General features: G+C 41.2%; 1 long non-coding RNA gene across 2 annotated transcripts; it reads right to left on the bottom strand.

The window, feature by feature from the left end:
- Nucleotides 1-399: 399 nt before the first annotated feature.
- On the bottom strand, nucleotides 400-19,144 carry LOC125121601 (uncharacterized). 2 transcript variants are annotated; one of them, XR_007133508.1, is made up of 4 exons: nucleotides 17,905-19,144; nucleotides 17,671-17,828; nucleotides 16,313-16,445; nucleotides 400-814 (listed from the first exon to the last, which is right to left on the bottom strand). It is a non-coding gene; the product is annotated as an uncharacterized LOC125121601 (long non-coding RNA). The 2 variants fall into 2 exon arrangements; XR_007133507.1 differs by having other exon boundaries at nucleotides 17,671-19,144.
- Between the last annotated feature and the right edge of the window lie 15 nt (nucleotides 19,145-19,159).

Here is a 19,159-nt window from a genome sequence, read left to right on the forward strand (position 1 = left end):
CCACAATAGGATACTACTATTCACATATTACAATGGTTAAAATTAAAGTACTGACCCTACCAAGTGCTGGCAAAAATGTGGCAGAATGAGAATTCTCATAAACTGCTAATGGGAATGTAAAATATTTGGAAAACATTTTGATAATTTCTTAAGAAGTTAAATACACACCTACCACATGATCCAGACATTTTACTCCTAAGTATTTACCCAAAAGAAATAACAGCATATATCCTTTCAAACACTTGTACATGAATGTTCATAGAAGCTTTATTTGTAATAATAAAAACCCACAAAGACTTAAATGTTTATCAACAGGTGAAGTAATAAAAAAATAAAATACAATTAGCCTGGACACATAATGAACTACTGAAAGCATGTGACATCACAAAATACCTGTACCCATGAAAAGTGTTTGACAGTCTGCTAATATTCTACATTTCCTAATAAACGATGGTATGGACTGGAGGTTTGTATCCCCCCATCCCACTCCCACCCCGGCACCAACTCACATGTTGAAGCCCTAATTCCCAATGTGATGGTATTTGGAGATATGAGTCTTTGGGAGGCAATCAGGGAGTACAGCCCTCATGAAAGAGGTTAGTGCTTTTATAAGAAAAGACACAAAAGTGATGATCTCTCTCTCTCTCTGCCATGTGAGGCCATAGTAAGAAGACATCCTTCTGCAAACCAGGAAGAGGATGGAGTCAGGAACTGAATCAGGCAGCAGCTTGATCTTGGACTTCCCAGCCTCCAAAACTGAAAATAAATTTCTGCTTTTTAAGCCATCCAGTCCATGATAATTTTGTTGCTGCAGCTAGAATTGATTAAGATATATGGATAGAGTCATCTCATGGTAATGTAACTGTCATTTTGTAATGCTCACACAGTCTAGACCAGGGGGTGACCAACTCTTTACACAAAGGGCTGGATAGCAAATATTTTAGGCTTAGCAGACCAGATTGTCACTGTCACAAGTACTCATTTCTGACCTTCCAGCACAGAAGCAGCCATAGACAATACATAAATGAATGGAGATGGCAGCGATCCATCAAAACTTTATTTACAAAAACAGCCAGTGAGTGGATCTGGCCAAAAGGAAGTAGTTTGTTGACCTCTGGTTTAGACTATTAGCCCTGGTGAGAGTCTTTCAAACTTCCCCCTGCTTGATATGCTGAATCTGGGTCCTACTGGTCATTTGCCTAACCCATTGATCCTGGATATCAGGAAAGACGTCAATGGATCTCAGCCATCTCTGTGATGCCAAGAAGCTTATCTGGGGACTTTTCCAGTGTCAGCGAACAGGTTCCTTATTTCACAAGATGACGAAAGTCCATGAGAAGGATAGTGGATTAAATATGGCTGCAATATTTTGTCAGCACCATGGAGTGGTAGTTTATTTCTGTTCCCCTTGAATTTGATCTGGCTCTATGACCACTTTAACCAATTGAACATGATGAAAGTGATACAGTACTAGCTCTGTGCCTAAACCTTAAGAAGGCCTAAGGTTATTCTGATGATATAATTTGGGAGCCCTGAGCCACTATGCACGTTGTCTTCTTACCCTTTGAAGACACCTTAAGTGGACATCATGTGGTAAACACATGTAAATAGTTAGAGGTCCTGAGACTAGACAGAGAGAAACCCAACCATTGCAGCATCCAAAGGTAAGTTCAGCCTTTTGTCCATCCTTATCAAGGCATCACAGTGGGCCATCTTGAGTATTCTAGCCAAGTCAAGCCACAGATAATTGCAAGGCTTTGCTAACATTACATGGAACAGAAGAACTACCCAAATTAGCCCAGTCAACCAAGATAATAATATTGTTTTAAGCTCCTACATTTAATTAGCTGAAACAAGGAGATGAAAATATTGAACGAGACTTCCGTCTGAATTACAGAATTACAGCAGGCTACTGATTCTCAAGGTAGGTCCTATGAGATGCCTTACGGGTGTTCACAAAACATGGGCATAAGGGATTCCTGTTCTGATGAGATTGAAAACCACCTTATGAGTCAAAATTGAATAGGTTTACTTACTGCAGAACTTCTCAGGAGCTTTAACATGTATATTTAATAATAAATGTTATGAAACTGCAAGAGGATGATATAAAATTTTCCTACGACTTTTTTAAAAGGTGTACTTCTTCACATCCTGAGGAATTTTCAGAAGATATGATGTCTAAGCTGTGTCCCGACCAAAAATGCTGGGCAAAATGGTCTCTAAGTGTATTTCCAGTTCTAAAATGTCATTATCTAGAATCCATGATGAGATGGTCTCTCTTAGCATTATGAGAGCTCTAAGACAAGCAACAGATGAAGCACATGGCGCTCCTGGTGGATACCCAAGCCTCTTATACAGCCTTCTCTCAGTTCCACTCATTATGGGTAAAGGCTTCTGTGGTAATCCACCCAAATACTTTTGACCTCCAATTCTAATCAACTCCTTGAAATGAAAATATGGTCATTAAAGATGGGGAAAAAATCATGATGTAAAGGATGAGACCTCAGCAAAAACTATATGCAAACTAAGATTTTCTTATCTGCTATCATATTTCAAAATAATACCATCTCTCCAATGACTCTGGTCCTTCAATTTGAAAATAGGTTCAATTGGCTTCTCTTTTTTGAACTAATTAAAAACAAAAGTGAAAAGAGCATAACACTATGCAATCTCATTTATTTGTTAGGATATTATCTTAATTGCTCTACTTGATATCCTAGCACCAAATTTCTTTTTTTTTTGTCTTTTTTTGCTATTTCTTGGGCTGCTCCCGCGGCATATGGAGGTTCCCAGGCTAGGGGCTGAATCGGAGCTGCAGCCACCGGCCTACACCAGAGCCACAGCAACGCAGGATCCGAACCGCGTCTGCAACCTACACCACAGCTCACGGCAACGCCGGATCGTTAACCCACTGAGCAAGGGCAGGGACTGAACCCGCAACCTCATGGTTCCTAGTCGGATTCGTTAACCACTGCGCCACGACAGGAACTCCCTAGCACCAAATTTCTTGAGTTAGTTGTCCATGCAGTTTGCACTTCCCTCCTTTCTTCCTGTTTGCCCCCAAATCTAGCACAATTGGGCCCCCTATTTTCACTGTCAATTACTTTTAAAAATGGCACCTGTTCCCTGATGGTCTCATCCAGTCCCAAACTTTCAACTCTTACCTACATACATTATGACTGAGAGTACCAGGTGTTCCTGTTATCTATACTCCAGCCCACCTCCTGCCTAAACCATACGCTCAATACTCACACTCTAGACCTATTCTGCCAACTGCCTATTTCTACCTGAATATCACACAGGTATAAAGAAACTTCTCCACCCCCAACAACAACATTAATCCTATTCAAGCATTTCTTCATTGACTCAACTAATACTTGTTGAGTGCTACTCTGGGTGAAGAACTTTGCCAGATATTAGATTCTGATGGTACTCAAGACTCTTCCCTTGGCAGCTTATGTTTAGTGGTGGAAACAGATAAATAACCAGAGGGAAAAAAAATAACCAATTTTTCCATTTACAAGGGAAAATGCAGTTTCTATGTGAGCACCAAGGAGGGCCCCTGCATCCAGCCTTGATAGTGATGGTGGAAAGGTTGGAGAAGGGTGGTATAAAGGCCTTCCAGAGACGAAAATAACTAAGTCAAGTCTTTAAGGATAGATAGGGCAGATAAGGAGAAGAGAAGAGCAGCCAGACCCACAGGAAGTACCTTATAGGGAGACCTACATGGAAGAGACCAAGTCACACAACTCACTGAACAGCAAGTCATTCTGCAGGGCTGGACCAGTGAATGCTGATGGATAAGAAGCCATAGGGGAGCAGAACAGGTGGAGGAAGAGCTGCCTTTACAGAACCCCAATTCACTGACCACTTTGGAACTATGCAGCAATTACTTGTTTTGTTTTTGTGTTTTCTTTGTAGATGGAATGTTTTAAATACTTAAGCCATGTTTCTAATAAAGTTAAACAGGCTTCTACCCTGGGACCCAGTAATTCTATGCTCAGGTATTTACTCAAGAGAAAGGAAAACATATTATGTCTACACAAAGAATGTTCAAAGCAACCTTATTTATAATGGCCCCAAATTGGAATGGAGCCAAATGTCTGTCAATGGGAGAATGAATGGACAAATTGCGGATATTTATCCAATGGAATGATATTAGCTAATAACACAGAGCAAGTTACCAGGACACGCAACAACATGGTTGAGTCTCAAAATCACTATGCTGAGGAAAATAAGACAGACACAGACCACATACAGTATGATCTAATATATATAAAGTCCAAGGGCAGGCAAAATATATCATGGTGATAGAAATCAGAAAGTAGTTTCTCTGAGTGTCAGGATGGATGGGGAGGGGAAAATTGATTAAAAAAAAAAAGAGAGACAAAGGGAATTTCCTGGAGTGGTGGAGATATTCTTTCTCTTGTTTTAGGTGGTGGCTGCAGGGGTTTATTTGAAACTCACTGAGTTAAACACCATGACCTGTGCATTTTATTGAATGGTAATTATCCATCCACTTTAAAAAAATGCCAACAAGAATATTTCTTTCAAGAGTCTAAGGGTAACAACATTGTTTGCCAACAGTAAAGCTGCTCAGGTCTTGCGAAGTGATCCATTACAACATAATGACAATAAAATATATTTTCAAAGGCATGGAAGAGAAAAACAGACACAAAAAAGATTACTCAAAAAGATGACAAAAGTATAAATACTTCATTTTAACTGCAATTTTGACAGGTGTTTTGGAACTTTTCAATTAAAAAATAAAACAAATCAGAGTTCCCGGAAACGCAGCGGAAACGAACCCAACTAGGAACCATGAGGTTGTGGGTTTGATCCCTGGCCTCGCTCAGTGGATCAAGGATCCGGGCATTGTCTTGAGCTGTGGTGTAGGTTGCAGACTCAGCTCGGATCCTGTGTTGCTGTGGCTGTGGCATAGGCCAGTGGCTACAGCTCTGATTGGACCCCTAGCCTGGGAACCTCCATATGCCGCAGGTGCGGCCCTAAAAAGCAAAATAAATAAATAAATAAATATATAACAAAACAAACCCCCCCAAAAAAAATTCTAATATGGACATATAGAAAGAGTACTTCTTTTGTCACCCATGAATTAATTTATTAAAGCACTAAGGGAAAAAAATCCAGATCAAAATTAATGGAATAAATAAAACTGAATGATATAGTCAATAGAAATTATTTTGACATCAAGAAGTAAATTATGGAGTTCCCATCGTGGCTCAGTGGCTAACGAATCTGACTAGCATCCATGAAGACGCAGGTTCGATCCCTGGCCTTGCTCAGTGGGTTAAGCATCCAGCGTTGCAGTGAGCTATGGTGTAGGTCACAGACACAGCTCAGATCCTGCATTTCTGTGGCTGTGGTGTAGGCCAGCAGCCACAGCTCCGATTCAGCCCCTAGCCTGGGAACCTCCATATGCCAATGGTGCAGCCTTAAAAAAAAAAAAAGTGTATATATATACATATATACACACATATATACATATATATTCATATATATATATGCACACATATATACATATATATTCATATATATATATGCATATATATACACACATATATACATATATATACATATATATATGGCATTACAAAAAGGACACTACTTGATTCAAGTATCATCAATTAAAAGGGTATTTAAAATTATTTATACACCAGAAAATTTGCAGTCCCCTGAAATCTTATAGCTCTTACAGCTTATGTACAAAAGAAACTTGATTGAGGTTTTCTCTACCTGACAACAATTCTGAATATTTACTTTTAATTATGAATCAGTTGTGAACCAGAAAGAAAACAAATTTTGATCAAGCATACCAGAAGAATGACTGTTTATTCTTCTATTCTTTCTGTGTCATGTCATGACCATGACAAGATAAAACAAAATTCTTGTCATGTGATCAACAATATGCAACCAAAATATGGAACGAATAGAATTACAGATGTGACATCAGGCAATTAAATAATAAAAAAAATCTAGTTTTTCCACTAGATTTTATGACGTTTTTGGAATTTGTCATAATTTCAAAACTAATTTGTTGTGATATCTTTCTCTCTGAAATACTATTATTCTTAATTTTGTATTTGTAATTTTGTATTCATTTTATTAAAATGCAGATCTAAAATTACACTAGTGTAAGGCCCCCACTCTACCTGAACCCAATCGCTGTTTTTAGATTGTGTGTTCTTCAAGGTCAGGGGCTATGATCTTTTTCTCTTCGTATTCTTGGCAAAGTGTCTGACAAAAAGTAGGAGCTTAACAAGTATATGTGCAATGAAATGGAGTAAAGGCAAATAATCTGATAGTTTAGTATAAAGCAAAATATCAGCGAGTGGCGGGGGGGAGGCAGTACAGATACTCCAGATCAAAACCTAAATTCTCTCCTGGGAACAAATAACCTTTTACTTCTTGGGATACTGGCCTGGAAGACCCTAATTTTTAAGAAGGTTTATATAATCCAGCCCTCCTATAACTTTGACCCTCCTGGATCCAAGTGTTACTCAGTTAAAATTAAAAACTGAATACAGGATTCTGTACACTGCCTTATTTCGAAGTTCCTTTGTAAGGAACTCAGTACCTTCCTGGTTTCATAATATTTGGGCAAAATATTATAAATGGAGACGCTTTAGTGCTTTTGACATAAATTCAACTATATCCTAAGTAATTTAGTTACCTACCTTTGCATGGCTAACCCTGATGAAAACAGTTTTATAATGCAATTAAAACGACAGGCATTGTAAGTGCCAGTTTGCTAGGTAAACTGAAGTTATTTATTACTTTTCACAATCAGAACTAGAAACCATAGAATTACCAGACTATAGGTTTGCTTGAGAAGCTGTCTAGTCAGGCAGTACCATTATTCCATCCCAACAGATGTGACCTTATTTTTAAGTACTTCTGGGAAAGCAGGAGTCCCTCACCTCCCTTAGCAACCAGTTCCGATGTCCACAACACTTGCTGCCAGGGATGCTGGTTCTCTGAGCCTGGCTGGAATATTTTTATATTTCTATGTGTTGGTGTTTTTCCTTGCTCCCATTTCCTCCTTTAGTATTTATTTTATCCCCTCCCTTCTTTTCCTTTTTTCCATTAATTTTGCTCATAGACATCTTTTTTTTTTTTTACACAAATAAAAATGGAATTTAAAATGGCCGAAAAATTAAAATAAAGGCAAGACAGGGAGAATACCAATTTAAGTATCCCATGTACTTGTGACTGAAAAGAGTTTTAACTTAAATTTTATACAAATGGTACAGAGGCATTTGACAATCTGTCAGTCTCTGTATCTATCAGACATTTGCGAACTTGGCCAAGTTGAGGCCATACACCATTTTACTGAAACACATTACATGTTGGTAGCTTTAAATATGTGAACATATTTATAATTTTGTTTTAGTCTTCAGTCTCTTCGGAATGTTCTCCAAATTTACATATTTCTTCTTTTGCTAATGAGTTCTGAACTGGATGTGAAACTCTAATAGAGGTCTGGGTTGTGCTCAACCCCTGGTCCAGAACATCTTTCATCTCTGCCTCGTTAATTTAACAGTGCTTACCTGCGAACCCACTGATACATCTATCCTGCTGACCAATAATGCTTAACCCCCAGCTGGCCGCGTCTCAGAGGAGAGATGTGGTTGGACAGATGCCAGGAAAATAGTGTTGTTTTGAAACAGTTCTCATTATCTCTACTTGAAATTCCACTGTCAATAATTTATTTGATTGGACTTGTTTCTTTGTGGGCACTCTGAAAATGGAAGAACTTCCTAGAATGATAAGACTTTCATCAATTTAGTCCAAGAAATCAGCAACTGGCCAGAAACACGAGCTATCAGGTAGATGGCCGGGAACAGAGAGATGAAGAGAGAGGGAGACCATACATCTCAGTGAGCCCTAGACTTGTCTTGGTTTATGACAACTGCTCAGGCTTGAGCAATTATGCCAGTTGCTCGTATTATTCACTCTCAAATGTGTGATCACTTCGGGAGAGTCAACCAAAGGGGGATGTGGTTACTACGTGCATTTGTGAGGCGTCTCGAGCCTCTTGCCCCGGGACTTGAAACTCTGCTTTCACCTGCTGGCTGGCTGATTATGGGCCGATTATTTAACCTCTCTAACAGCCTCCCCAGAGACCAATGGGACTTAATATTAACTATCTTTTGCATACATCTAGTAATGAATGCTGCATTCACTATTATTGGAAACTCCTGTTTTGCCCAGGCTTGGTATTTCCACACTACTCAAATGTACCAAGACAGAGACTTTCCTACTCTAGGGTCACTCTTTATCTTGTTATTTGCATTTCATTTCTGATTGTTTTCCTAAATTTTACTCTTCTGTAAAAGAAGATTCATTTATTTATTTCACCACACTCTTGGCATGCAGAAGTTCTGGTTAGGGATTGAACTCATGACAGCAGCTATCCAAGCTGCTATACTGACAACACCAGATCCTTAACACTCTGTGCCATAGGAAAACTCCAAATTTTACCCTTTTACGTGCACTTTTATACATCCCAAGGAACTGATGGCACTTATAATCTGTGCCATTCTGTTTATCACCGACTTTCACTTGCATCTGTGTTACTGGCTATGATTCTCTGAGTGTTTACTCTATCCTTCCTTCCTTATTATATATTTTGAAAGCAGTAAGACTCATCCTGCCTTTTCCCAGGACCTAGAACAATATGAAGAACAATAAAGAACAGCCAGGTTTGTGTGGCTTCACTGAGTTAAAACCCCAGGCTCTACAGCACTCTCAGATTATTGCACCTGAGGATGAACGGCACTAAAAAGATTGCATCTGGTGAAGGGTACCTAATAGCTTAAAAGGGGCCCAAACATTCTTAAAAAGTGCAGGAATTTCATCCTTTCAAGATTGAGCTTCAAAATAAAAACAACGGTGGGTGACAGTGACAATTTCTTTGCAACACAAATTACGAAAATGAGTCTGCCTTGAACTAGAGGAAACTTTTACAGAGTTTGAACTGTGTCTCCATGGTTCATTGGGTCCTTAGCCTTCTCAGTGGGCCTGCCAATCAAGACACTTAGGAGAGAGCTTTTTTGGCAGACAAGCCCTGACTGCTTGAAATGAGGTAGACATCATTCAAGCATTTCAGAGGCCAGACACCAGATGGTAATAATACATTTCAACTATTAGGAGTTTGGATCAGTAAGCTAAAGGTGAAGGTCTTATCTCATTTGTCAAATGATGTAATTCATTATTAAATCAGGACAAACCAGTTAACATCTGAAGTATAATTTTGGTTGCTATTTGTAATGCACTCACCGGTTCATTTGGCTTAACTGGCTTATTTAATTGTGTGAAGCATTTCACAAAAAGCTTAGGGAGAGTGAGGAAGTGACCTATGTAAATCACCGTTCTGGATAAATCAAAACTTTTCTTCAAGTGCCAATTAAACATTAGCAGGCTTGAGTTATTTAATGAATACATGTTTTATTTAAAATAATTTGAAGCAATAACCTCTCCAAGTAAATTTAGTGAGCTTTGATCACAGGGGTAGGCTTTTGGTGCTACACTGTTTTTGAACAAAAATGCTCACAAAAACTGCTCATATTCAGATTCACCAAAAGAGAAGGCAGTGATCCACGAGCCAATCAATTTTTTAAAACGTTGTTATCAACCAAAAGAAAAAATGAAGATGTAAGCAGACCAGGTACACTGGGAATCTCCATCTTTCTTTCTGAGAAATGAATGAGTTAAGTCTTGAAGAACCTTCAGAGGATAAAACCTAGTCATTCTGGCATTGACTTTGGAAAGAAGAGATAATATAATCAACCCAGTACTAAGGGTTTTAGAGCTCCCACACTATTTACCAATGGAGTCACCATCATCAAGCCCATCATGCTAACTTGTATGTGCCAGGCAATGTTCTAAGAATTTCTACCTGTCTTAATTCTTTTTATCCTCTCAAAAATTCTGTGAGGTAGGTGCTCTTATATGTATGCCCATTGTAAAAAGGAGGAAACCGAGGTCACATAGATAGTTAGAATTACAGAATTTCGGAATTGAAAGGAAACTTAGGGCTCACCTTGTTCAACTCTCAGTTTACAAAGGGTAATACTTAGGCCCAGAGATTAATGTCTTGTTCAGAGTCACATAAGAAGTTAGTGGCCAAACTGCAGATATTTATACAGACGACCAGCACCTATTAAGTTCTTACTCTATGCCACTTAGCTGTTGCAGTAACATGGAAAAAAATAGCTACTGTCCCCATTTGGCAGGAGAATAGGCTCTTAGAGATGTTAAGGTACTTCTGCAAATTACCATCAGGTAAATGAGGGTTTGGAGATTTGGACTTGGGTCTTTCACTAAAGGTCCTAACAATACCAGAAGACGGCCTTCTGAATGAGACCACCTTTCCTCCGTGCTTTCCTCTGGACCAGCTCCCCTCCTACTTGGGCCAAAAGCAGAAGCATGTTAGTCTCTGGGCTTGTGAGGACTCATGAGGGAGGAAGTGGTACATGGCATCCTGGAATGATTGAAGAAATAAGCTAAAATGAATGGCAGCCTCTTCTAAGTTCCGAAGTACCCAAACCAGTACGAATATTTCAGTTTGTTCCACATAAAACCAACTCTCCATGACAATAAAAATTTCAACCGTACAGTTTTATGTTTTCAGACATTTTGATATTTAAAATTCATGTAAGTTTCCTCCATTTCTGCTTTCATTTAGGTTTAGGTTTGGGGGGTCATTCTGTAAATACTGCCATTTTATTTATATAAATGCAATGACCTAGTGATGAAATCTCTTACTGAGAACTTAAACTCAATTGTAAGTTGTTGATTTTTTTCTGTCCTTACATTTCACCATGATGATGAAATTTAAAATTTCCATTATGTACATTTCAGTTTTTGTTTTTTAATAACATCATGGTTTTTTTAAATAAAGGATGTTTTAAAGGTGACAATTGGCTATTTGTTTTCAGCATATGTTTGAGTTTCTATGTAGTTAGATCAATACATATTATTAAAAATGCTTTTTAAAGTGAGAAATACATATTATTTACTGAAGAGAAGGTGCATATAGACAGATAAATAAATACTTGAGATTTTACATAATCACTAATTTTTTCTAGTTGTATGCACATGAAAATGTTGGTTTTCTAAGCTACTCAACCAAATATCACATTTTCTGTGTAAAGGGTAAAAATTGAAAAATTAGATTTTCAAGAGCAAAGTGAATTTGGGAGTTGTTTCATTAACATGGAGATGTGATTTGAACTTAAGTATCCTCTAATAAGGGAAAGGTACCCTTTACAGACATTCAGAAGGCTATTATTTTTACTCATCTACTCTGATAACACAATGCATGTTCTGAGACAAGCTGGGGGTGGTAACCAAGGGCTTCATTTATCTGAAATTAGAAGTGCCCATAATGGGTTGGCAGGGCTGTGGGCAGCATTGTGTGTTTCCCAGTTCTCTCTAATTAGCCATAGAAAAATGTGAAGAATAGCACCCACATTATCCAAATTCTCCTTAGGATTTGCTACCTTAAAAACTATTTTCCTTTTGTTATATTCAGTATGTATAATTATGCTTTCAGAAAGCCCTCTGCTTTGGAATTCTTTCCTTGCCGACCTGCCACCCAGTTGCAAGTCATATCTAGCAGCCACTACTTATTTACTGAAGGTTCTTTATTGGAAAAGTTTTAAACATTAATTCATAGACTATATATATATATAATTTCCAATGTCTACCTCCTTTTTTTCAAGTCACTTGCCCCATAAAGGAATTTTCCTCTGGTTCCCAGTTGCCTCTCTTACATCATCTCTCACGACTTTCTCCCCTACTCCCCAGCTTCATGTCCAGCCACACTTGGCCTTTCAGTTCCTCTTGGCACTGAGCTTCTTCTCTTCTTAGGGATTTAACACTTTCAGTTCCCTCTTCCGGGGGCTCTTTTTCCCTGTCTTCATCAGTCAGTTCTCAGCCCAAATGTCAATCTTGCAGATACTTCCCACCCCCATCAAATATTTCTGGACCTATTTACTGCCTATCAACTACCTTGTTTTATTCTTCCTGATTTTTTCCACGATGTTGAACTGTCTTGTCAATTTGTCCATTATCAGTTCCCCAACCAGAACGTGAGCCCCACAGAGCCCAGAGGCCTCATCTGCGTTGTTTACCCCAGATCTCCAGCTACGAAACAGTACCCAGCACATAGGCACCTGATACATTAATTTTGGAACAAAGGAATACATAGATGGATAGAGGATAGATGTCTTCACTCAAAAACTAATCTACGGAGCTCCAAGTTAGAATGCTGATTACATTGGTGGTATATTAACCGGGAAGGGCCACAAGGGAGCATTTTGGAGTCTTAAAAATATTCTCCACCTGATCAGGGTAATGGTTACACAAAGGCACACACATCCATGTAAAAAGTGATCTAGTTATACACTTACAATTTGTTCATTTTGTGTACCTAAATTTAAAAATAGTACTAACAGTTGCATCAGTTCATCAAGACCTAGTCTACACGCATGGCACCTGGTAAGCTTGGTGCTTGGCCAGTCAGCTGTGATGCCCAGCACAAAATCTTTGAATGTTGGAAAATAATTATTGCCTTAAAGGACAGACTTAAGATCAACAGCAGAACAGGCTGCTTTTCCAAAGCCACATATTGTTATTCTACTATGGATCTGTTTTAACTATGAGCCTATCTGTCTCATTAAATGAGATTTCATTTAGCTAAGGCTATGCCATGGCTTGCACACAGTGGTTGGGAAAAGATAGGAAGGCAGGTGCAATATACTAACTTTAAAATTCAGAGTATTTATTCACTCTAATTCATGACTGGCATAGTCTCTGCTGGTTGAGGATTCCCCAATTTGGATCAGGAGAAATGATTAGAATAGACAGATAAAGTTACAGGGTACTAGGCAGACATGATAGATGTTGGTTTTCTGGGAGAGAGCATTTTGACATATCATCTGCATATGCAAGCCTGCCAGTGGAAAACGACATACCGAACAAGTGGTTTCTTTATACAAATCTTTTCTTGAAAGCTATAAAACAAATAATTAACTTTCTAATATTGCTATGCTCTATGAAAATCAATGAGAATGGCCTTATTTATTTATTTTTGCTTTTTAGGGCCGCATCCATGGCACATGGAAGTTCCAAGGCTAGGAGTTGAATTAGAGCTACAGCTACCGGCCGACACCACAGCCACAGCAACGCCAGAGCCAAGCTGCACCTGTGACCTACACCGCAGTTCACGGTAACGCCGGTCCTTAACCCGTTGAGCTGGGCCAGGGACTGAAACCGCATCCTCATGGATACTAGTAGGATTTATTCCACTGTGCCACAATGAGAACTCCAGAGAACGGCCTCATTTATATAAGTGGAGTTTTCAAATAATGGAATCTTAACTCTCTTGAGTACAAAATACTTGAAAAAGGATTTTAATTTTCTCTCACGGAAATCTTTCCAAATGATTATGGATTTCTTCCTTCTCTTACACAACATGTACGGCAATGACACACTCCACTCTCTGTGGTTGGAGCTCATCATGCACACTGATGGCTGCGTGGGACCATCTCAGCAGTTACACCTTGTACTGTGCTGTTATGGCAGTAACAGCTCAATGAACCCGCCCCTGCTAAACTTCTAAGTAATTTCAGTATCTCCTTCATTGCTGACAGCATTCTTCTCTGGGTCTTAGATAATATCCTCTACTAGCACATTTTCTCTTTGACATAATGCTTTTAACAAGCTACTTTATTTTACGTAAAATTTCCCTGCTCCTGAATCACTACACAAGCTTTGTGACAACGATGTGACTTTTCCCCCGCCTCTCCTCTTAACTCAGATTCTAAGCTATATAAAAGAGGGACGGAGCTGATCAGCAGATAGCTTGGGGTCAGGTCACTATTCTCAGAAGTCCCAGAAATGTAAGAATTTAGATACCCATAAAAGACTTCATTGGATAAATTCAAGAAAACACTTTTTCCCTCTACAATGTTTTAAGACTGAAATGGGAAGAAACTCATATCTGGGCATATAGAACATTGAATTTATACAACATAGGCTTAATTCAAAATCTCTGTCCCCTCATCCTTACCCATTATTTAATCCATCCTCACATACACATCAGTTTCTTTAAAACTAGAACGGAGCTGGTTTTTGCCCTCAAAAACTGCTCAGGAACTTGGGAGGAATGTGAAGGTCTTTGATAGGCTCACTCTACAATTTTTCTCCTTTCTGCTCCCCTCTCTTCCTGCTCCTTTTCTTTGACCCTCCTGTATTGCCAGGAGTTCCAATTGCAGAATCTGTGGCCAGAAGGGGATCCCCTTGCTGTTTGGATGAGGAAGTGGTGGCCTAGAGAGGGAAGGCAAATCTCCCTGGAGCTCAAGGTCAGAGTGGGAGGGGACTCTGGGCTGACAGCGCCACCCACCTCACTTCTGCTTGAGAAACCCAGACCATCACGACACCCTCTCCACCAGCCCTGAGCAGAGGCTTCCTCAGCGGGTGCCAAAGACCTTGCTCTGCTTTGCCTCCCTCTCACTTCATCTTTCCAGACCCTTTCCCCTTTAGTCTGTCCTCTTCCCAGACTTCTAGGATACTCCACAGCTGTCCTGCTCAAGCTTTGACCTCTCTGTCTCACTAACCCCCTCCCAGCCTTTTCACATCACCCTCATTTTGTGCTTCATCAAGATAAATTAGTTTGAGTCCTAAGCTAGCTGTCACTCTGGACAGGCAATTTAATAAATTAATCTCTCATAAGCAGTTAATGACTTACTAAGAGCTTAGGATATTAAGAGCTGGCTACTTGTCTTTGGCTTGTAATGGAAGGTTTCTATGCATGCAAAGCCTGAACCCCAAGCAACAAACATCAGGTGGAGGATTTTCCACTGTAATTTAGTTTGGAGTGTCTGGAGGCAATGGAAGAGAGTAGATGGGGAAGGGTTAGTGTGATGTTATTAAATTATTAATGACACATAGTAAGCCTCTGTTCCCCTATATCTAAGGGGCCTTTGGGCTTCAGTTACCCTGGACAATCTTACTTCTACTACTGTTTCCTAATTTGACTTTTGTTCTTTATTTTTTAAGAAGGGTTTCTGTGAGAAGACCCTTGAACTTGTCTTCCTTAGGATAAAGCTCTGCTGTGGGCATCCATAAAGAGCTAGTTTCACTAGCTCAGACTACTGAAATGTGCTTTATGTAAATGGATCCCATATCCAGTTCTCCCACCTGGATATATTGCCTCTGTGCTCTGCAGCAGTAGGTCTTGAGCTTTATTTTTATTTTATCTTTTTGTCCTTTTTTAGGGCCACACCCACCACATATGGAGGTTCCCAGGCTAGGGGTCTAATCGGAGCTGTAGCTGCTGGCCTACACCACAGCCACAGCAATGCCAGATCTGAGTACATCTGCGACCTGCACCACAGCTCACAGCAACACCGGATACTTAACCCATCGAGCGAGGCCAGGAATCGAACCCACAACCTCATGGTTCCTCGTCGGATTTGTTTCCGCCGAGCCACAATGGGAACTTCAGGTCTTGAGCTTTAGAATGTGTAGGTATCAACAGCATTATCTGTAAAAATGCAGATTCCTGGGCCTCACAAAGATTCAGATTCAGGGGGATTGGGTGGCAATGGCCATAAGCCTGCCCTGTGTGAGAAAAGCCCTTACAGGAGCCCAGGAGGCTGCTCTGTTCATTGGGTGTCACCTTCTATTTCAGCCACATGGTTTTTCTTAAGGTCTACAAACATGCCAGGCCTGCTCTGGTCTTAGAGCTTTTATCTTAGCTTGAACTCTACCAAAAGTTCTTTACTCATTTCCTTCAAGCCTTGGCATAAATGTCACGTCTCAATGAGTCCTAGTCTGACCTTCCTACCTGATACAGAAACACAACACCTCCTGCCCCACCCATATCCTTTACCCTATTTTTCTGTTTTTCCCCTGCAACTCTTTTTATCTTCCAAAGTTCTCTATCATTTATTTCTTATGGCTCTTTTATATCCTGTTCTTTATCCATCTACCTCCACCCCCACCCCCTCACCGGCAACTAGAATACAAGCTCCAGGAAAGCAGGAATCTTTGATGTGTGCACTGATGTATCTTAAGTATCTTCGGAGCATAGTAGATTCTCAACACCTATTTTCTGAATGAAAGTTGGTTTCTGACATGGAAAAAAATGCCATACTGCCTTGTGGACATTAATTATTTTACCTTCTTAATATCTCATAATCCAGATTAGCAGATTTTACTTTCTTTTGAAACTGAGAACTAATAAAGAAGCAATGAAAAGTAATGAAAATAAAGTTCCTACCTGGTTGTGATGCTCTATACGGGTGCCCAGGCAGGGTCAGCTATGCCCCAGCCAACCTCACTTTCCACAGAGCTTCTTAGAGCTGAGTGCACAGTTTACCAGAGCCAGTTTTGGTTTTGTCTTCAGAAGTTTTCTGGGGAGAGGAGTTTTTCCATTACAATATTGCCCATAAATATAAAAACTGGACAGACATGTCTCAGCATTAACGGCTAAAGACAGTGATGCCTTTACTTAAGGACAGTGATTTTTCCCAGTAGAGGGGATGCCACCTAGTTTACAATATTCATAAGTATTTTTCCTTGTGCTTCAACTCAGTTCAGGCTAACTTCCTTAGTGCTTGACAATTTTTGGAACAAGGTAATAAGAATCAAAGTTTGACTAAAAATCATCTTTAAGAGTCCTCTCAGGGGAGTTCCCGTCGTGGCGCAGTGGTTAACGAATCCGACTAGGAACCATGAGGTTGCGGGTTCGGTCCCTGCCCTTGCTCAGTGGGTTAACGATCCAGCGTTGCTGTGAGCGGTGGTGTAGGTTGCAGACGCGGCTCGGATCCCGCGTTGCTGTGGCTCTGGTGTAGGCCGGTGGGAGCGGCCCAAAGAAATAGCAAAAAGCCAAAAAAAAAAAAAAAAGAGTCCTCTCAGGTCACCAAAACTGATGTCTATTAGCTTTTTCTTTTTTTTTTTAAGTATTTTAACCAATTATCTAAGTAGCCTAATATTCACATTATAGTACTTAATCTAGTCCTTTAAAGAGGCATTTAAGATTTCAACTGACGTTCATTCTCCTGAAGAAAAGCACTGCCAGCTACTTTCCTTGCTCAGCTTCTGGGAGCTTGGGCAGCTGCTGTTGTGTGTGCTGAAGGGAAATTGGATTCTTAAAGAAACTGCTTAATCTTCTCTATTAAGCAATTAAATAAAATGGGCTCTGGGAATATGTAGCAGGTGGGTTTGGAAGTGAAAAAACATCTTGAAAATCACATTTTGCGTTTTAAATGGATGTTTGAAAATGCAATGGCATACATTTAAGAGAAAATGATGATTAGGGGAGTTTTTATTAAGTGCTTCAAGTTAAGTCAAGAAAGGCTAAATATTAAAGAACTTATACAATGAAAGGAGAAGTCGCTTAAATGGAAGTAGGCCCTGAATTTAAATGAGATCAATCTCTAAGGACACAGTGAAACTTATTTCAAATCTTTCAGTTTTTTCTCCTTTGGAAAAAAAAAAGGTTAAAATAGAAAGTATCACCGCTATATTTTGTAGAGTCGTTAAAGGTAATGTCGCCATTGCACGAGGACCTCAGAAATACACTGATTATAGGTCGAAATGAAAAACAAAACAAAGCAAAAACGAAACCAGCAGTACCATTCTCGCAGTCATTAAAGGGCTGTCCTCCTTTTAAATGCACTCTCTTTTAATGAAAAGGGAAGGGAATATTTGATATGCCTTGACATTTGGTCCCTTTCCGCGAAATCTGAAACTTGAGACGCAAAACATTCCGCAGTTGTCGGTGAAATACCTGCCTTAAAAGCAGAACCACAGTTAATGTCTTTGGCCCGGAATTCCAGAGACTCATTTCCACCCCTCCCACGGAGTCACCTGCTCAGGGGGAACCCCGGCCAGAAATCCGGGTCGCGCCAGGTCAAATCTTGCGCGTCTCTTGTTTACTCCGCCCGGGGCAGGGCGGCGGCGCGGACGGGGGGCGGGGAGGGCCTCTCGGGCCCGCGGCGCCGGGGCAGTCGGCTCTGCTCGGCCGCTGGGGCGCCCGGGAGGGGTGGCGCACGTTCCTTTCCCGGCCCGCAGACCACCCGGAGGAGGCGCTCTGAGAGTACGCCCGGCCCGGTGGCCAGCCTTTCGCCGCGCTCCTGCCACCGCGGCCGCCTGGGAACCTCCCCTAAGGGTGCACACAAGTCCACACAGGCAGGGTAACGGCTCGAGGGAGCCCCGGTGTCCCCCGGGTGTTGCCGGGCCGGGGAGGAAGCCCAGGGCCCCGGCCCCCACTCGCCTGGGATTCCCCCGTCCCCCGTCCCCGCTGTCCCCGCGCTGGGTGTGATTTCACTCGCGTCCCTTCGGAGGAAGGGAAGCTAGCAGACTGGAGGCGGCCGCTCGCCACAGGTCTCAGCACTGCCACCAGGAAACCGGCAGCTGCTCCTCTCTCGCAGCTGCCCAAACCGATTTGAATACCCCGGCGAGGGCGGGCCGCGATCCCCGAGCTGGGTGCGCCCAGGGCGCCCTGGTGAGTGACCCCAGCGAAGGCAACTGGGGCATTTCGAGCGCGTGAAAAGTTCGTGCTTCCGCAGGGGCCCGGAAAGTGCTAGTAAAACACTGCAAAGCTCCAGAAACGCAGCCAGGACCTACAATATGATTTTATTTTATTTTTTGACCGATAGCATTAATGTTGCATAGAGGCGGGACCACAGAGAGAAAAGAGATCGGAGGAACCCGGACAAAAATCATAAAGACAATTCTAATTAAAGACAATACGAATTACTCTATAATTCTCTTTGTCTTAAAGACGAGGAAAGATCTGGGAAATGGGAAGATGGGGGTGGGAGGGAGGAGGTTTCCGCATCCCTAAAGGAAATTCTCAGGCTCCTAGAGACGCCCAAGTTTTTTTGCATGACAAGTAGAGACTGGCTCTCTGGGGAGATCCCTGGATCCGAGCGAGCGGGAGCGCGGCTGCAGCGGGGCCGGGCCTTGACTTCCCGGTCGCTTCCCTCCCCCGTCGCGCCGCACAACCCTCTCCGCTCGCCGGCTCCAGACTGGTTTTTCTGGTTCGGCCTCCCTCCCTGGGACGCGCTGGGGGATCCGATGACGTCGCTGGCTGAGTCTCTCCCTCTTCCTCCCTCCCTCC

This window comes from Phacochoerus africanus, chromosome 2, assembly GCF_016906955.1.
Source record: "Phacochoerus africanus isolate WHEZ1 chromosome 2, ROS_Pafr_v1, whole genome shotgun sequence".
NCBI classification, from domain to species: Eukaryota; Metazoa; Chordata; class Mammalia; order Artiodactyla; family Suidae; genus Phacochoerus; species Phacochoerus africanus.